The following is a 15883-nucleotide window of genomic DNA, read 5'->3' as shown; positions in this document are numbered from 1 at the left end:
AACAGTTTTCCAACTGGTACAGGATTTCCCCTGACCTGATGCTTGGCTCTTTTGGGGTGAAATGCTTTGGAAATGGGTCTCAGACCAAACAGTGTTGTCCCATGTACTTCTTTGTATTGAGTTCCCATGTCCTTGGCTTCCCATGTCCATGTCCAGCAAGTTAGGTTTGCACCAACTGGTCTGCATGGCCACTATGTAAAAAAATATATATCAGGAAGCGCTACAGATATGTTGCAATAATACTAGCTGTGCCCCCCCCCCCCCCCCCCCCCAACAGGGTAGGCACCTAAATTCACCCCTGCTACATTGGTAAATATGCTCTCAATGACCTCATTGTATTTTCTCCCTGTCCATTGCTCGGACAGACTGTTTCCATATTGGGACATAGATACATGCTTTAGTGAAGGCCTCCAGAAATTTCAACAACCTTGTCTTTAACTTTAAATGTGTGTCAACATCGCACAGTTCACGGCATTGCTTTTCACCTCCATTGTAAAGGGACTGCCGCAACCAGGATTTCATCCTGTGTCCTTGGGTTTAACAATTGAGCACCCTAATCCTGTGCCACCGCAGTGGCTATTACCTATGTGGGGACGGAATCAAGATGATGAACAAAAGCTGCAAATCGCCTCCAAGGGATTCCTGTTTCAGCACACGCACCAAACAGGGAAGGGCCTGGAAATCGGAACAATGCAATAAATGCTGGCTCCTGGGAAAGGTAAGACATTAATGATCCCGCTGCAACACAGAATGAAAGTATAATGCTAGTAGCTGTCACATGGCACTCACATGGAAACATTTAATGTTCTATCAGTAAAATAAATTGGCCTCAACCAAAAAGAGCAAATAAAATTTGCCCCTAGTGTTAGCAGTGCATTTGCTGTTTGCAAGATAACATATAGGAAAGCGTGAATATGATTTGGCAGTGTAAACCAAAGAAACACGGAGATGAAGAAATGATAAAACAAACTTGGCATTTCCATGTGCGTTCCTTTCGTCCTTGGCCTGTTCGCACAGCCAAACCACACTGCAGTGGTGTGCCAGCTAGCCCATCAAAGCATGCTACTGGAAAGCTCTTCGAGCAATTATACAATTCTATTTTCTACCATGACAGGCCTACGTGGGCACTAGTATCTCTAGTCCCACCTTGTGCACCTGAATGCCCTCTCACTGTATTTGACAGCTACTGGAAAATATGCACCAGCATTTATTTTGTTAACGCGCTACAGCTGAAAGAAGCGATTTCACCAGCTTTAGTCAGGAATACAAAAAGGATCTATACAATGGCCACAGAAATAGCACTGTCACTGAGTAGATTTGCTGGTGAACATTGAAAAACATTTTTTTTACCGTGCCCATCAACAGCAATTACCTTGTATGGTGCACAAGACAATATACAGTCATAACTAGAAACAGAATTTGAATTCACCTAGTTCAGTTCAGGCGTTCAGTCGTGTCCGACTCTTCGTGACCCTATGGACCATGTCACGCCACGCTTTCCGGTCTCTCACTATCTTCTTAACATCACATAGCTTCATCTGCAATGCCTCGAGAATGCCATCTAACCATCGCGTTCGCTGCCTACCCCTTCTCCGGCGACCCTCAACCTTTCCCAACATCAAATCTTTCTCCAGCGACTCCTCTCTTCTCATCAGATGACCAAAGTAGCTGAGCTTTAACTTTAGAACTTGACCCTCCAATGAGCAGTCAGGGTTTATGGTCGACAATATTGACTGATTTGATCTTCTGGCAGTCCAAGGAACTCTTAAGAGTCTTCGCCAGCACCACAATTCAAACGCGTCAATTCTTCGGCGGTCAGCCTTTTTCACAGTCCAACTCTCGCATCCATACATCACAACTGGAAAGACCATAGCACGGGTTATACGGATCTTGGTTGGCAGACTAATGTCTCTGCTCTTTACTACTCGGTCGAGGCTAACCATTGCTCTCTTTCCCAGAAGCAGGCGTCTCCTAATTTCATGGCTGCAGTCTCCTTCCGAGGTAATCTTGGCGCCCAAGAACAGAAAATCTGTCACAGCTTCCACTTCTTGTCCATTGATGCTCCAGGACTTGATAGGGCAAGACGCCATGATCTTCGTCTTTTTAATGTTCAGTTTAAGCCCAAACTTCTCACTCTCTTCTTGTACGCGCATCAGAAGTCTCTTGAGTTCCACTTCACTTTCTGCCATTAAAGTGGTATCATCCGCATATCTAAGGTTGTTGATACGTTTTCCAGCAATCTTCACTCCAGCTGAAGACTCGTCCAGACCGGCCTTCCTCGTGATGCACCCTGCATATAGGTTAAATAGGCAGGGCGACAGTATGCAGCCTTGCCTCACCTAGAGTTGATGCAAAAATGTCATTAATATTATCACGCTTAGCTAAAATGTAGTCGTATGACCGGGTTAGTCCTATCTAGTGGTCAGAACAGTCCGGCAGATATGTACTGGCATCCCCACCCCCCTCACCCTTTTCTACTGCTTTGGCTGTCACGGTGCTGACCGAAATGCATGCCCAGTGCCAGCTTCATAAATAAGGTCACTTCGATTTCATATAGTAGCGCTCTTGTGGAGCAACCTGTCTTTGCCAGCACACATTTTGTACCCACCTTTCATGAGGCACAAGGCATTCATGGTGCAGGAGAGCCCATGAGCAGAAGCTGCGACGTAGCAAAGATCCCAAAATCGCTGTGCAGCAAGAGTATTTCGGCACACACTGAAACAAAAAATAGAAATGGTTGCTCTTGCTAAGACAGGGCTATTCGGGAGCAAAACGGAGGCGCACTCGAAAATGAGCCGCCGGCGACCGATCGAAGCATGGATATTGAAGGGACTGCTTCCTGGCGCACGGAGCTTCGTAGATCCTCTACGCTTCACTTGAAGCCACCGACTCACAGCAAGATGCCGCAAAAAGAATTGAGATCACTTAGCAATAACGTATCGATGCAGAAAAACTTTCCAGACAAGCTGTAACGTGAAAAGAGCGGCGCCATGAGCTCTCCTAAGTTGGCGAGGAAAGTACGGGATGCCACCGTAAGTGTTTTGCGCTGCATTTTCGCTGTACTTACGAAAGTCTGAAGAAACTTGCAAGGATGGGTGCCGCCCAGTCTATTTTGCAGAATACATTCCAGTCTGGTCAATCTGAAACACGGCGCGAACAAGCCTCCCGCTTGCTTGTACCACTGCGCGCCAAAATTGAAAAGGAAAAAAAAAAAAAAAAAAAAAAAAGCACCTGCGGGTGCGGAGGCGGCGATAAAAAAAAGCGTCTGGGTACGAGAGTACACGCAAGCAAAAAACAAAAATAAGCAATTTATTACGTCACATCCGCCAGACTACAAACAGATCCTCCTCACCTACCTTCTTTCTTCTCGCGCATGCGCAGCTTACCAAGATCGCGCAGTGGCGACCGGCAGGTGGATCGGCATGCCGCTCATAGTTGCCAGACCTACTTTTGTAAACCCTCTATTCTTAGCACCCCCTGCTGCGTCACGGGTCTGACCGCCGCCGTGGTCAGTTGTTCCGCAGCCGCTTGTGACTTAGGGCCGGGGTTGTATTGGACCAATCATGGGAGGTATCGGCCAATTACTGCACCAGGGTGGCCAACTCCTGTTCTGGTGAAGGAGTGCAATGCCGGAGGTGTTCACCGGCATCAGGTCGCACCCCAAACCTGTTTATGCAATTCCATCGACAGGCGGATTTTTTTTTAATCCGGTGGAGAATTGCGCAGCACCGGGATTTGAACCCCGGTCCTCTTGCATGCGAGGCGGATGTTCTAGTGCTGCGCCATCGCTTTATTTATTATTTATTTATGAATGAATAATTAACGCAGCATCCATGACGTGAATTTCTGTCTTTCCCATGTTTTTTACTAGTTTTTTTTTCTTCGTAATTTTTTTTGTTCCTTTTCTGGCCATCTTTTTACCGGCTTGGACCCGTCGTCTTTTGCAGTCATCGCTTCTGCTCCTTGCTGCTGACGTTGGGGACCCTCCTGTCCTCTTGGCCGGTTCGCTGACTTACTGCCTAGTTGACCCATCTGCTGCAATGCTTCGAAGTGCCTTTTTTTCCTCCTCCGGAGCCTAGCCATCAGTCCTGTGAGCTCCTGGCAAGGCGGGAGCAAGCGAAACCGAACCGGAAGAACGAGGGTATGACCCAGCGGCGTATTGCTATAGTGCCTAGAATATATTGCCTAGAATATATTGCCTAGAATATAGTGCCTAGAATATAGTGCCAGTATATTCTAGGCACTATAGTATTGCCATTCCCTGAAAACTGCAGCAACGGAAGTGCCGGGTGACGTTACTAAAAAATTTAACACAAATAAAAGGAAGTCAATAAAGCTATATGTTTAGTATACATTGCAGTGCATAAACTAAAATGCATACACAATAAAATATTTTGCATGATTAAAATTGCTTGCAGTAATCCTCTAATCATGCCAGTTGCGTCCGTCGCGCCATGTTTAGTATGTTTAATGAAAACGATAAGAGCGCATTTAAAGGCCGAATTTCCCGTCGCTTCTGTGGCCCAATGGATCCATATACGACACCACGTACCTTTTTGCAAGATATGTGTTCGATTCCTGTAGGTACAGTGTTTTATTTTTAAAAATTCACGTTTAAATAAATTACTACCATATTTCTTGGGGTACGTTCCCCTTTAGCTTGCATAATACCAAGTTTTTGTTCCTAAAAGCAGCAAAACCAGCCGCGAACGCAGCCAGGATGTGACGGTATAGCAACGGTTACGCCCCGCCGGGGTGGCGCAGTGGTTACGGCGCTCGACTACTGTTCCCAAGGAAGCAGGATCGAATCCCGTCCTCGGCGGTCGCTTTTCGATGAAGACGAAAAGCAAGACGCCCGTGTGCTGTGCGATGTCAGTGCACGTTAAAGAACCCCAGGTGGTCGAAATTTCCGGAGTCCTCCATTACGGCGTCCCTCATAACCTGAGTTGCCTTGGTACGTTAAACCCCACAAACCAAACTGTACAATTACGTTCACCATAATCAATTCCTGTCTTCAGTGAGTGTATGTTACCTTTAGGTTGCGATCAGAGACGTTCTCAGCAACAATTGCCTTTTAACATGCTTTAAACTCTTTTTACGGATTTACGCCGTGGCGATTTTTCAAGTTAACTTATTCAACGTCGTAAAGATGGCGCGACGGACGCCACCGATGCATTACGCTCTTTACAGTAAGTAATTTTAGTCCATAAAACTATTTTATTAATATTGCACTTCAGTTTCCGTACTGCGCTTCATGCTGGAACAAAACGTAAGGTTGCGTTTTATTTTTGAGTGACGCACCCGTCACTTCCACTCCTGCAGTTTTTGGGGAACGGCAATATGCGACCCAGCGTGCACAGTGGAAGAAGACGAAGCCATGGAAGGCGACGCAGGCAACAGCCAGACTAACTTGATCATCAATTACCTTCCCCAAACCCTGACGGACGAGGAGTTCCGCAGCCTTTTCACCAGCATCGGTCCCATAAAGTCGTCCAAGGTTGTGCGCCACAAGGCAACTGGCTACAGTTATGGGTTTGGCTTTGTAGACTACCAAGGAGCTGGTGATGCAGCAAGAGCCGTTGAGACACTCAACGGCTTGCAGTTGCAGAACAAGAAGATCAAGGTGGGGTACGCGCGGCCCGGCGGTGAGACCATTAAACCCGCCAACCTTTACATCCGTGGCATCCCCAAGCACTTTCCACCAGAGCAGGCAGAGCAGGCTGAGAAGCTGTTTGCTGATTTTGGCCGGCTGATCCACTTCAAGGTGCTCAAGGATGACACGGGTGCTACCAACAAGGGGGTGGCTTTCGCGCTGTACGAGCTCCGCGAGAACGCCGAAGCTGCCATGGCAGCGCTGACGGGCCGAACGCTGCCGGGTGCCACCGAGCCACTCCTGATAAAGTTTGCAGAGGACAACTCCAAGAAGCTGCGGCCGCCCGAAGGCCAAGTTGCCCAGGGTCAGCTCATCGGACCCCCAGGTGCTGGTGATGGACCCATGTGTGGTGCTCAGGGTCGCTGTCAGTGCAACCAACGGACGGGCTCCTACCAGTATCCAATGGGTGGCATGGCTCCGGCTCCAACTGCAGCTGGCGGGCCCACGCTCTATGTCTACAACATTGAGACCGATACAGACGAGAACTCGCTCTTGCAACTTTTTGCCCAATACGGCACTGTGACCAAGGTGAACATCATCCGTGACACGGCCACAGGACTCTCCAAGGGCTTTGGCTTTGTGACCATGGCCAACTATCAGGACTGCGTCCGGGCCATTGAGGCTCTGAACGGGTTCCTCTATGCAGACCCGGTGGTCAAGAGAGATGGTAATAAAACAGATCAGATATATATTTAGCCATTGAAAAGCCGGCATACCTCCAATGCTGGTCTTCCAGTTTCAAGCCGATAATTGTATATATATTCCTATTGACTACCTGTTCTATACAGGCAACCCAACCTTGTTTGTCGGCTATCGTAATTGCCACCTGATGTTTCACTGGCTTCTAAAGTTCATGCTCTCAAATTCACTGGTACAGCAATATTTGTAAGCCAGCCCTACTTACTGGCATGCATAATGTTAGTATCGGATTTCTATATTGCATGGCTTCCTGTTTTCTTGCCAATTCGTTGCTTGGAGTTCTTCTCATGCATATAGAGCTGTTTGTGCAACTCATTGGAAAATGCACTGAGGACATGTAAACCAGAAATAAGTAATGTGAACGATATTTCTTTATTTAGTAAAAAAAAAAAAAAAGCACGCACAGGGTCCAGAGGTTTGAGTGAGATCCGGTGCTGAAGTTGTGACCTGTGCTAGGCTCACTGTAAGGCCCCGCGGCGATGTAGGAGAAGCGGCATCTGTATTTAGGTCGCTGGTGAGTGTGGAGTTTTCGAAAAGCGGCGCCGGTATTGTCGCAGAGCAGTGTGACGGTTCGTGCGCGTGCCCGAGGCTGCGGACGCCGGAAAGTGACATTTCCTGGACACTGCTCACTGCGCCATGCCGGCATGCCCATATTTGGTATCGCGGCAGGAACCTGCCCATATATGGAGTCACCGACGACTCCCTTGGGACGGGACCAACGAACGGATGCGACGCGTGAGGGAAACCTCCGAAGATGGAGAGGAAGAAGAGGCCGTCAGCTGGCTGTTTCTAGCTCCGCCCCCCCCCCCCCCCCCCCCCATTCCCCGCTAGCGAGGGTAGTGCCCGCAAGGGCCTCGGCTACCTCTGCGCCCGTGTTCTTGAGTGCCTAGTCCCCTAGGTAGCACGCGATACGCGTTTTTGCGTGGATGTGTGTGCGCGCTCTTGTGCCGCGAATCTTCTCCTAAGACCGTATGAGGCTAGTCGTCTTGTCTTGAACTAAATGCGATTTGTGCATTGATTCAATCGCTGGCGCACTGCCGCTCCACGCTAAGACGCAGGTTTGTTACATACCGCTTACATGCAAATCGGCTCCAAAATGCGATCTATAACACAAGCCTTGTATTTCAGCAAGGCCGCCAATAAGGTACGACTGTATTACTTAAGCCGTCCGGTGAAGAAAATACCTGCATTTAAAAAAAAAAAAAAAAGCAACTCATCCGCAGCTGTGGTTCAAGCCCAAAAGCTGATGCATTACTTTTCTCAGCGCCTCTACTGCGTGTAGACACGTTCCGCCGCGCATGCAATGAGAATGATTTGTGCATTTCGCAAGGCGACAATGAGATGAAAGTGCGGAGATTAAAAGCACTTGGTTGCTCTCGAAATGACGTGTTTTGTTCTACTGTACTAGAAAATAGGACAGTGATGAGCGGCTTCTGCAGCTTTCAAGTGAGTTCTGTTGTTGGAATTCTGATTGCAGTTTGGTTATGTGCAGAGCACAAAGTTCGTTACTGGTCCGCTTTCATGAGTGACATGCACGCGCTTTTTTATTTGATCTTGGAAACCAATTCGCACTACCATCAAAGGAAGTGACTTTTGGCTTTTAACAGCTCTTGTGGCTGTTCTGAGACTAATACCGTATAAATATTGTTTCGGTATGCTTCTTTTTCGATAAATGACAGCCATGTGGCACTTTTCAAAACAATCTTGTTTTCGTCGATCATGCCCAGGTAGAGATTGTCGTCGCCATCTGCTGCCTCTAACAGCACTCACGAGTTTTGTTTCGTTAGCTTGGTCCCTAAACAGAGTTTTGTTCCTCTTTTGGTGTGGTACGTGAACTTATAAGAGAGATTTTTTTTTTTTTTTTTGCAAACAAAGTAAGTGGCAAAGGTTTAATGATAATTTATTGCTACAATATATTAATACATTTATCTCCGCCACCAGCCCGAAGAGCAATGTCTGGCAAATGTAGATGTCTAATACTGATCAGTTAAGCGAGGCAAAATGCATGAAGCAAAGTCAATGACTGTTTTCACATAGAGGAGAAGTAATTCATTTGTAGCCAATGTGCCCGAAGCACGAAATGTACTAACATAGGCATGTTGTAACCTTGACAGCATATTCCCTCGCTGCATACGGGCGGTGGAAACAGACCCCATTGGTGAGGCTAGAGAAGCGCGCTCTCCCTCGAGACCGGCCGTGGCCGAAGATGATGATGATGATGCGTTGTGGCTGCACCCTTTGTATCGGGTGGGCTCAGTAATGTGCCCTAGCCGGGTGAAATAGAAAAACTGAGAGAGAGAGAAATGAGAAGGGATAGGGTAAAGCTGCTATGAACACCGTCAGCGTCTAGTTATTGTCCACCACATACGAAGCCGGGCTTTCGTCGTCCGGATGGCGCCACTGTGCTGTCCGCGTTCGGCCGATTCAAAACCCAGTGCGCGCGGTAGCGTGGTGTCCTCTGCCGGCTGGGGCAATAGTTTCGCGCAACGGAGAATGATGTGCTCCGCCGTCTCGTCCGCGCTCCCACATGCCCTGCAAATCGCCGCCTGCGCTTCTGGGGAGGTGTCAAAGTGACGGCGGTAGGTCAAAGTGCGGAGTGCCCCCGCCCGTGCCTCGAACAGGAGCGTGCTACCGACGCTGTTGTCGTAGAGCGGCTCCGTTGATATTGCTGCTTTGTGCTCTAGGTACAGCGTTAGTGTCGTCTTCTTCTGTGCTGAGGCATTCCACATGGTGGTCTCCGCTTGGCGTACTTGCGTCCGTACGGCAGTTTTGTACTCAGCGGCCTCCGCTGTACCGTTCGACCAGAAGCCGTATTTCCGGCGCAGGGACTGTACACGGGTACACCATCGCGTGCGGATGCCCTTTAGGTGTACATAGCAGAACACCTTCCGTGCCCAGCGGATGTCCTTCATGGTGCGTAGGCGCGCCTCATATGAGATTTTGCTGTGAGCTTCGCGGGCTTCAAAGGTCGACCATCCCATGTCGCCCTGGATCGCCTCAACAGCAACTCGACCGTGACAGCCAAGCGCTATCCGGCCCACTTCGCGCTGTCCGCGCTCGAGCCAATCTCTTGTGGGGGCAGAGAGGCACACGATGGCGTTGGCAAAGGTCAGGCCCGGCACATGCACCCCCTTCCACAGGTCACGCACCAACACATATCGGTTGCAGCCCCACAGGCATTGTCGGCGTAGGATGCTAGTTGCACGGGTGGATTTCAGCTTTAGGTGTTTTTCATGTGCTATGTATATGTCACCTTCCGTGCACAGCTGTACTCCCAGGTACCGATATTGGGTTGCTAGCGGTATGTTGTCTCCGTTGGGCAGTAGTATTGCAGGGTTGGCGTCGGATGGGCCCGAGAACCGGAGCACAGCTGATTTGGTGGGGTTGAAGGACAGTCCTAGTGTAGCTAGATGTTCTGCACACACTGTTAACAGCCGCTGCAGCTGCGCCTCAAGATTAGCGCCGCCTAGCCGAGCCGGCTGAAAGCAGGAAATCGTAGCGAGCATCTGCGCGTGACCTCCCGCCAACGTGACCATCCCTTTGCTCCGCATGCCTTGTCACTGTCCCGGCGACATTGTCGCGATAATGAAAATAGCGATCGGATGGTCGCGCTCTTCTCGGGCGGGCATGGTGCGCGGACAGCTGCTTGATAGCAGATCCCGCGTGGACTGTGCTACATTTAAGCTGTTTCATTCAGACAGCAGTTGAGGCATTTACGCCGCAGATGGCAGCGTGTCCCAACTTTGGTGTTTCCAACTTTTGTTGCTGCCGGGATTCATTTTTATCTCGCTGCCGACGAAACGTACTGGAACTCGACGTGCCGGCGCAGATCCGGGCTCGTTTATTAGAGTTACTGTCAGTGCTTGAACGTTAACTACGGCCATGGGGCGGAAAGTACCTGCATGTAGAATATTTCCGCAGATGATGTCCGGTTAAAAATAAGGTCGATGGGGAGTTAATCGACAAATACTAATCGCACGACACGAGCTGTGGATTTCGCAGAGAGTAAAACAATGTTTTTTGAGCCTTGCAAGCAACATAAAGTCCCATGATTAAGGTTGTCAAACCGTGCTAAATGAAAAAAAAAAAAAAAAAAAAAGGCATATTCTCTAGCTTTTTTTATTTAGCCTCTTCAATTTTATGATTCACATTTTTGTGTGTGTGATAGCATGCCTAGCAGTACAAAAAGCTCATTTACAAAAATAAATACACGCAGCATCGGTGATAGGTGGCCTTTGCTAGATTTCCTTTGGATCGCATTCATACAGTCCGATATTCACACCTCTTCATTCTTTTGTGCCGAAAGCAAAGTTTCTTCCATGTTTAACAGCTCCAAAATTTGAATTATTTTTTTTTTTCTTGTGAGCTGCTCCAAATATGAATTTTATTGCTCTAAAACGAAGATTTTGCTGCTCCAAAAATCGCTACAAATCTTATTTGAGCTTTTGCACCCCTGAGTACATCCTTTTAATGAACTACAGTGTGAGTAATCGGTAGTCTTTCTTGAATGGTTAGTAATAGTGCTGGCTCACTATTTCCTTATCTCAGCATCATTCCACATTACAGCAATGTGGTGGGTTCGACTTCCACTCCCAATTTTCTCAAATGTGTACCAGCTATGGCCCAGCCTGGTGCTTGGCTTACCAGGGCTCATGGCTTAGGAAAGGAGGAAAAAGGAACTGCATATGGGCTTCTGCTGCACGAAGCGGACTTAGGGTTGTCTAATGGTGGAACGAATCGTGAATTTTGGTTCATGACCCTTTTCCTGAAGTGAACTAGAATACCTTTCCCAAGCATCTTATGCCAGAAGAGCCCAGAATCAGGCCGGGAGAAATCTTGTACCCACCAGCACCAGGATCGAAACTGGTACCTCCTGAATGTGAGGCAGATTCTGTCACAAGGCCATCATGTCTTGGTGGGGTAGTAGCCTTTCCTCGGGTTCTCGTTCTAATGGTGCTCAACGTGGCTTTGGAAGATCTTAAAAAAGCTTAATGATCGTTCATGAATTCAGAAAGGCCTTGGTCAAAGGTGCACTGGTGTATGCAGTACATTTTCGTCGTCTCTTTTTTTTTTTTTCTTTTTTTTTTTTTTTTTTTTTTTTTTTTTACAGAGCACTTGGGGTGGATTCACACACCAGATCCGTGTCATTCCATGATGATTATGGTTAAAGGATAATACTAAGTTTGTTCTTGAAAGAACTGACAAGCTAGAAAAAATTTCATTGCAAGAAGACATCAGTGCTCAGCATACTCACCAATGTTCTTAAAAAAAAATAATATACACTGGGACGAGCTGTCTGAAAATTTTCAGGAACCTCATAGCTGTGCTTTTTATTTCTGAAACTTAGCCATTGTCAAATATGTTAAACTAGCATGTAGAACAATGTTTCTGATAGTCTTTACCTGAACACACTCACACACACACAAAAACTGGATCGGTGAAATTTTGTGTTTAGCTCTGCACAAATTTAGTTAAGCGGCAACAAATTTCATGGATATATATTTTATAAACAAACAATGCCATGAAAACTAAAAGAACAGTGGGCAATTAGATTATGTACTGACCAAAAATATTTTGTCATTTTTGTTTTCTTGGGGTATTGTACTAAACTTAAATCTAACATATTGGACCAGCCAAAGACACGGGAACACAAGAAAAAGAAATGCTGCGCATTCAGAAGGTACCAGGTTTGATTCCAGTGCCGCCAGGTACTCAACAGTTTTCCAACTGGTACAGGATTTCCCCTGACCTGATGCTTGGCTCTTTTGGGGTGAAATGCTTTGGAAATGGGTCTCAGACCAAACAGTGTTGTCCCATGTACTTCTTTGTATTGAGTTCCCATGTCCTTGGCTTCCCATGTCCATGTCCAGCAAGTTCGGTTTGCACCAACTGGTCTGCATGGCCACTATGTAAAAAAATATATATCAGGAAGCGCTACAGATATGTTGCAATAATACTAGCTGTGCCCCCCCCCCCCCCCCAACAGGGTAGGCACCTAAATTCACCCCTGCTACCGTGGTAAATATGCTCTCAATGACCTCATTGGATTTTCTCCCTGTCCATTGCTCGGACAGGCTGTTTCCATATTGGGACATAGATACATGCTTTAGTGAAGGCCTCCAGAAATTTCAACAACCTTGTCTTTAACTTTAAATGTGTGTCAACATCGCACAGTTCACGGCATTGCTTTTCACCTCCATTGTAAAGGGACTGCCGCAACCAGGATTTCATCCTGTGTCCTTGGGTTTAACAATTGAGCACCCTAATCCTGTGCCACCGCAGTGGCTATTACCTATGTGGGGACGGAATCAAGATGATGAACAAAAGCTGCAAATCGCCTCCAAGGGATTCCTGTTTGAGCACACGCACCAAACAGGGAAGGGCCTGGAAATCGGAACAATGCAATAAATGCTGGCTCCTGGGAAAGGTAAGACATTAATGATCCCGCTGCAACACAGAATGAAAGTATAATGCTAGTAGCTGTCACATGGCACTCACATGGAAACATTTAATGTTCTATCAGTAAAATAAATTGGCCTCAACCAAAAAGAGCAAATAAAATTTGCCCCTAGTGTTAGCAGTGCATTTGCTGTTTGCAAGATAACATATAGGAAAGCGTGAATATGATTTGGCAGTGTAAACCAAAGAAACACGGAGATGAAGAAATGATAAAACAAACTTGGCATTTCCATGTGCGTTCCTTTCGTCCTTGGCCTGTTCGCACAGCCAAACCACACTGCAGTGGTGTGCCAGCTAGCCCATCAAAGCATGCTACTGGAAAGCTCTTCGAGCAATTATACAATTCTATTTTCTACCATGACAGGCCTACGTGGGCACTAGTATCTCTAGTCCCACCTTGTGCACCTGAATGCCCTCTCACTGTATTTGACAGCTACTGGAAAATATGCACCAGCATTTATTTTGTTAACGCGCTACAGCTGAAAGAAGCGATTTCACCAGCTTTAGTCAGGAATACAAAAAGGATCTATACAATGGCCACAGAAATAGCACTGTCACTGAGTAGATTTGCTGGTGAACATTGAAAAACATTTTTTTTACCGTGCCCATCAACAGCAATTACCTTGTATGGTGCACAAGACAATATACAGTCATAACTAGAAACAGAATTTGAATTCACCTAGTTCAGTTCAGGCGTTCAGTCGTGTCCGACTCTTCGTGACCCTATGGACCATGTCACGCCACGCTTTCCGGTCTCTCACTATCTTCTTAACATCACATAGCTTCATCTGCAATGCCTCGAGAATGCCATCTAACCATCGCGTTCGCTGCCTACCCCTTCTCCGGCGACCCTCAACCTTTCCCAACATCAAATCTTTCTCCAGCGACTCCTCTCTTCTCATCAGATGACCAAAGTAGCTGAGCTTTAACTTTAGAATTTGACCCTCCAATGAGCAGTCAGGGTTTATGGTCGACAATATTGACTGATTTGATCTTCTGGCAGTCCAAGGAACTCTTAAGAGTCTTCGCCAGCACCACAATTCAAACGCGTCAATTCTTCGGCGGTCAGCCTTTTTCACAGTCCAACTCTCGCATCCATACATCACAACTGGAAAGACCATAGCACGGGTTATACGGATCTTGGTTGGCAGACTAATGTCTCTGCTCTTTACTACTCGGTCGAGGCTAACCATTGCTCTCTTTCCCAGAAGCAGGCGTCTCCTAATTTCATGGCTGCAGTCTCCTTCCGAGGTAATCTTGGCGCCCAAGAACAGAAAATCTGTCACAGCTTCCACTTCTTGTCCATTGATGCTCCAGGACTTGATAGGGCAAGACGCCATGATCTTCGTCTTTTTAATGTTCAGTTTAAGCCCAAACTTCTCACTCTCTTCTTGTACGCGCATCAGAAGTCTCTTGAGTTCCACTTCACTTTCTGCCATTAAAGTGGTATCATCCGCATATCTAAGGTTGTTGATACGTTTTCCAGCAATCTTCACTCCAGCTGAAGACTCGTCCAGACCGGCCTTCCTCGTGATGCACCCTGCATATAGGTTAAATAGGCAGGGCGACAGTATGCAGCCTTGCCTCACCTAGAGTTGATGCAAAAATGTCATTAATATTATCACGCTTAGCTAAAATGTAGTCGTATGACCGGGTTAGTCCTATCTAGTGGTCAGAACAGTCCGGCAGATATGTACTGGCATCCCCACCACCCTCACCCTTTTCTACTGCTTTGGCTGTCACGGTGCTGACCGAAATGCATGCCCAGTGCCAGCTTCATAAATAAGGTCACTTCGATTTCATATAGTAGCGCTCTTGTGGAGCAACCTGTCTTTGCCAGCACACATTTTGTACCCACCTTTCATGAGGCACAAGGCATTCATAGTGCAGGAGAGCCCATGAGCAGAAGCTGCGACGTAGCAAAGATCCCAAAATCGCTGTGCAGCAAGAGTATTTCGGCACACACTGAAACAAAAAATAGAAATGGTTGCTCTTGCTAAGACAGGGCTATTCGGGAGCAAAACGGAGGCGCACTCGAAAATGAGCCGCCGGCGACCGATCGAAGCATGGATATTGAAGGGACTGCTTCCTGGCGCACGGAGCTTCGTAGATCCTCTACGCTTCACTTGAAGCCACCGACTCACAGCAAGATGCCGCAAAAAGAATTGAGATCACTTAGCAATAACGTATCGATGCAGAAAAACTTTCCAGACAAGCTGTAACGTGAAAAGAGCGGCGCCATGAGCTCTCCTAAGTTGGCGAGGAAAGTACGGGATGCCACCGTAAGTGTTTTGCGCTGCATTTTCGCTGTACTTACGAAAGTCTCAAGAAACTTGCAAGGATGGGTGCCGCCCAGTCTATTTTGCAGAATACATTCCAGTCTGGTCAATCTGAAACACGGCGCGAACAAGCCTCCCGCTTGCTTGTACCACTGCGCGCCAAAATTGAAAAGGAAAAAAAAAAAAAAGCACCTGCGGGTGCGGAGGCGGCGATAAAAAAAAGCGTCTGGGTACGAGAGTACACGCAAGCAAAAACAAAAATAAGCAATTTATTACGTCACATCCGCCAGACTACAAACAGATCCTCCTCACCTACCTTCTTTCTTCTCGCGCATGCGCAGCTTACCAAGATCGCGCAGTGGCGACCGGCAGGTGGATCGGCATGCCGCTCATAGTTGCCAGACCTACTTTTGTAAACCCTCTATTCTTAGCACCCCCTGCTGCGTCACGGGTCTGACCGCCGCCGTGGTCAGTTGTTCCGCAGCCGCTGGTGACTTAGGGCCGGGGTTGTATTGGACTAATCATGGGAGGTATCGGCCAATTACTGCACCAGGGTGGCCAACTCCTGTTCTGGTGAAGGAGTGCAATGCCGGAGGTGTTCACCGGCATCAGGTCGCACCCCAAACCTGTTTATGCAATTCCATCGACACGCGGATTTTTTTTTAATCCGGTGGAGAATTGCGCAGCACCGGGATTTGAACCCCGGTCCTCTTGCATGCGAGGCGGATGTTCTAGTGCTGCGCCATCGCTTTATTTATTATTTATTTATGAATGAATAATTAACGCAGCATCC

At 47.5% G+C, this 15883-nt stretch overlaps 1 long non-coding RNA gene and 1 pseudogene across 1 annotated transcript; one reads left to right on the top strand and one right to left on the bottom strand.

Moving 5' to 3' along the window:
- Positions 1 to 364: 364 nt before the first annotated feature.
- Positions 365 to 3205, bottom strand: LOC146203939 (uncharacterized). The gene is made up of 3 exons (XR_014703930.1): positions 3068 to 3205; positions 2609 to 2715; positions 365 to 675 (listed from the first exon to the last, which is right to left on the bottom strand). It is a non-coding gene; the product is annotated as an uncharacterized LOC146203939 (long non-coding RNA).
- Positions 3206 to 4758: 1553 nt separating this feature from the next.
- LOC146203938 (ELAV-like protein 1 pseudogene) lies at positions 4759 to 6446 on the top strand (annotated as a pseudogene).
- The last annotated feature ends 9437 nt before the right edge of the window (positions 6447 to 15883 follow it).

Source organism: Amblyomma maculatum, chromosome 1 (genome assembly GCF_055883805.1).
Source record: "Amblyomma maculatum isolate TAMU_Amacu chromosome 1, ASM5588380v1, whole genome shotgun sequence".
Lineage (NCBI taxonomy): Eukaryota > Metazoa > Arthropoda > Arachnida > Ixodida > Ixodidae > Amblyomma > Amblyomma maculatum.
Note: the sequence above shows the minus strand (reverse complement) of the source record. Positions and strands in the feature narration are given on the sequence as shown.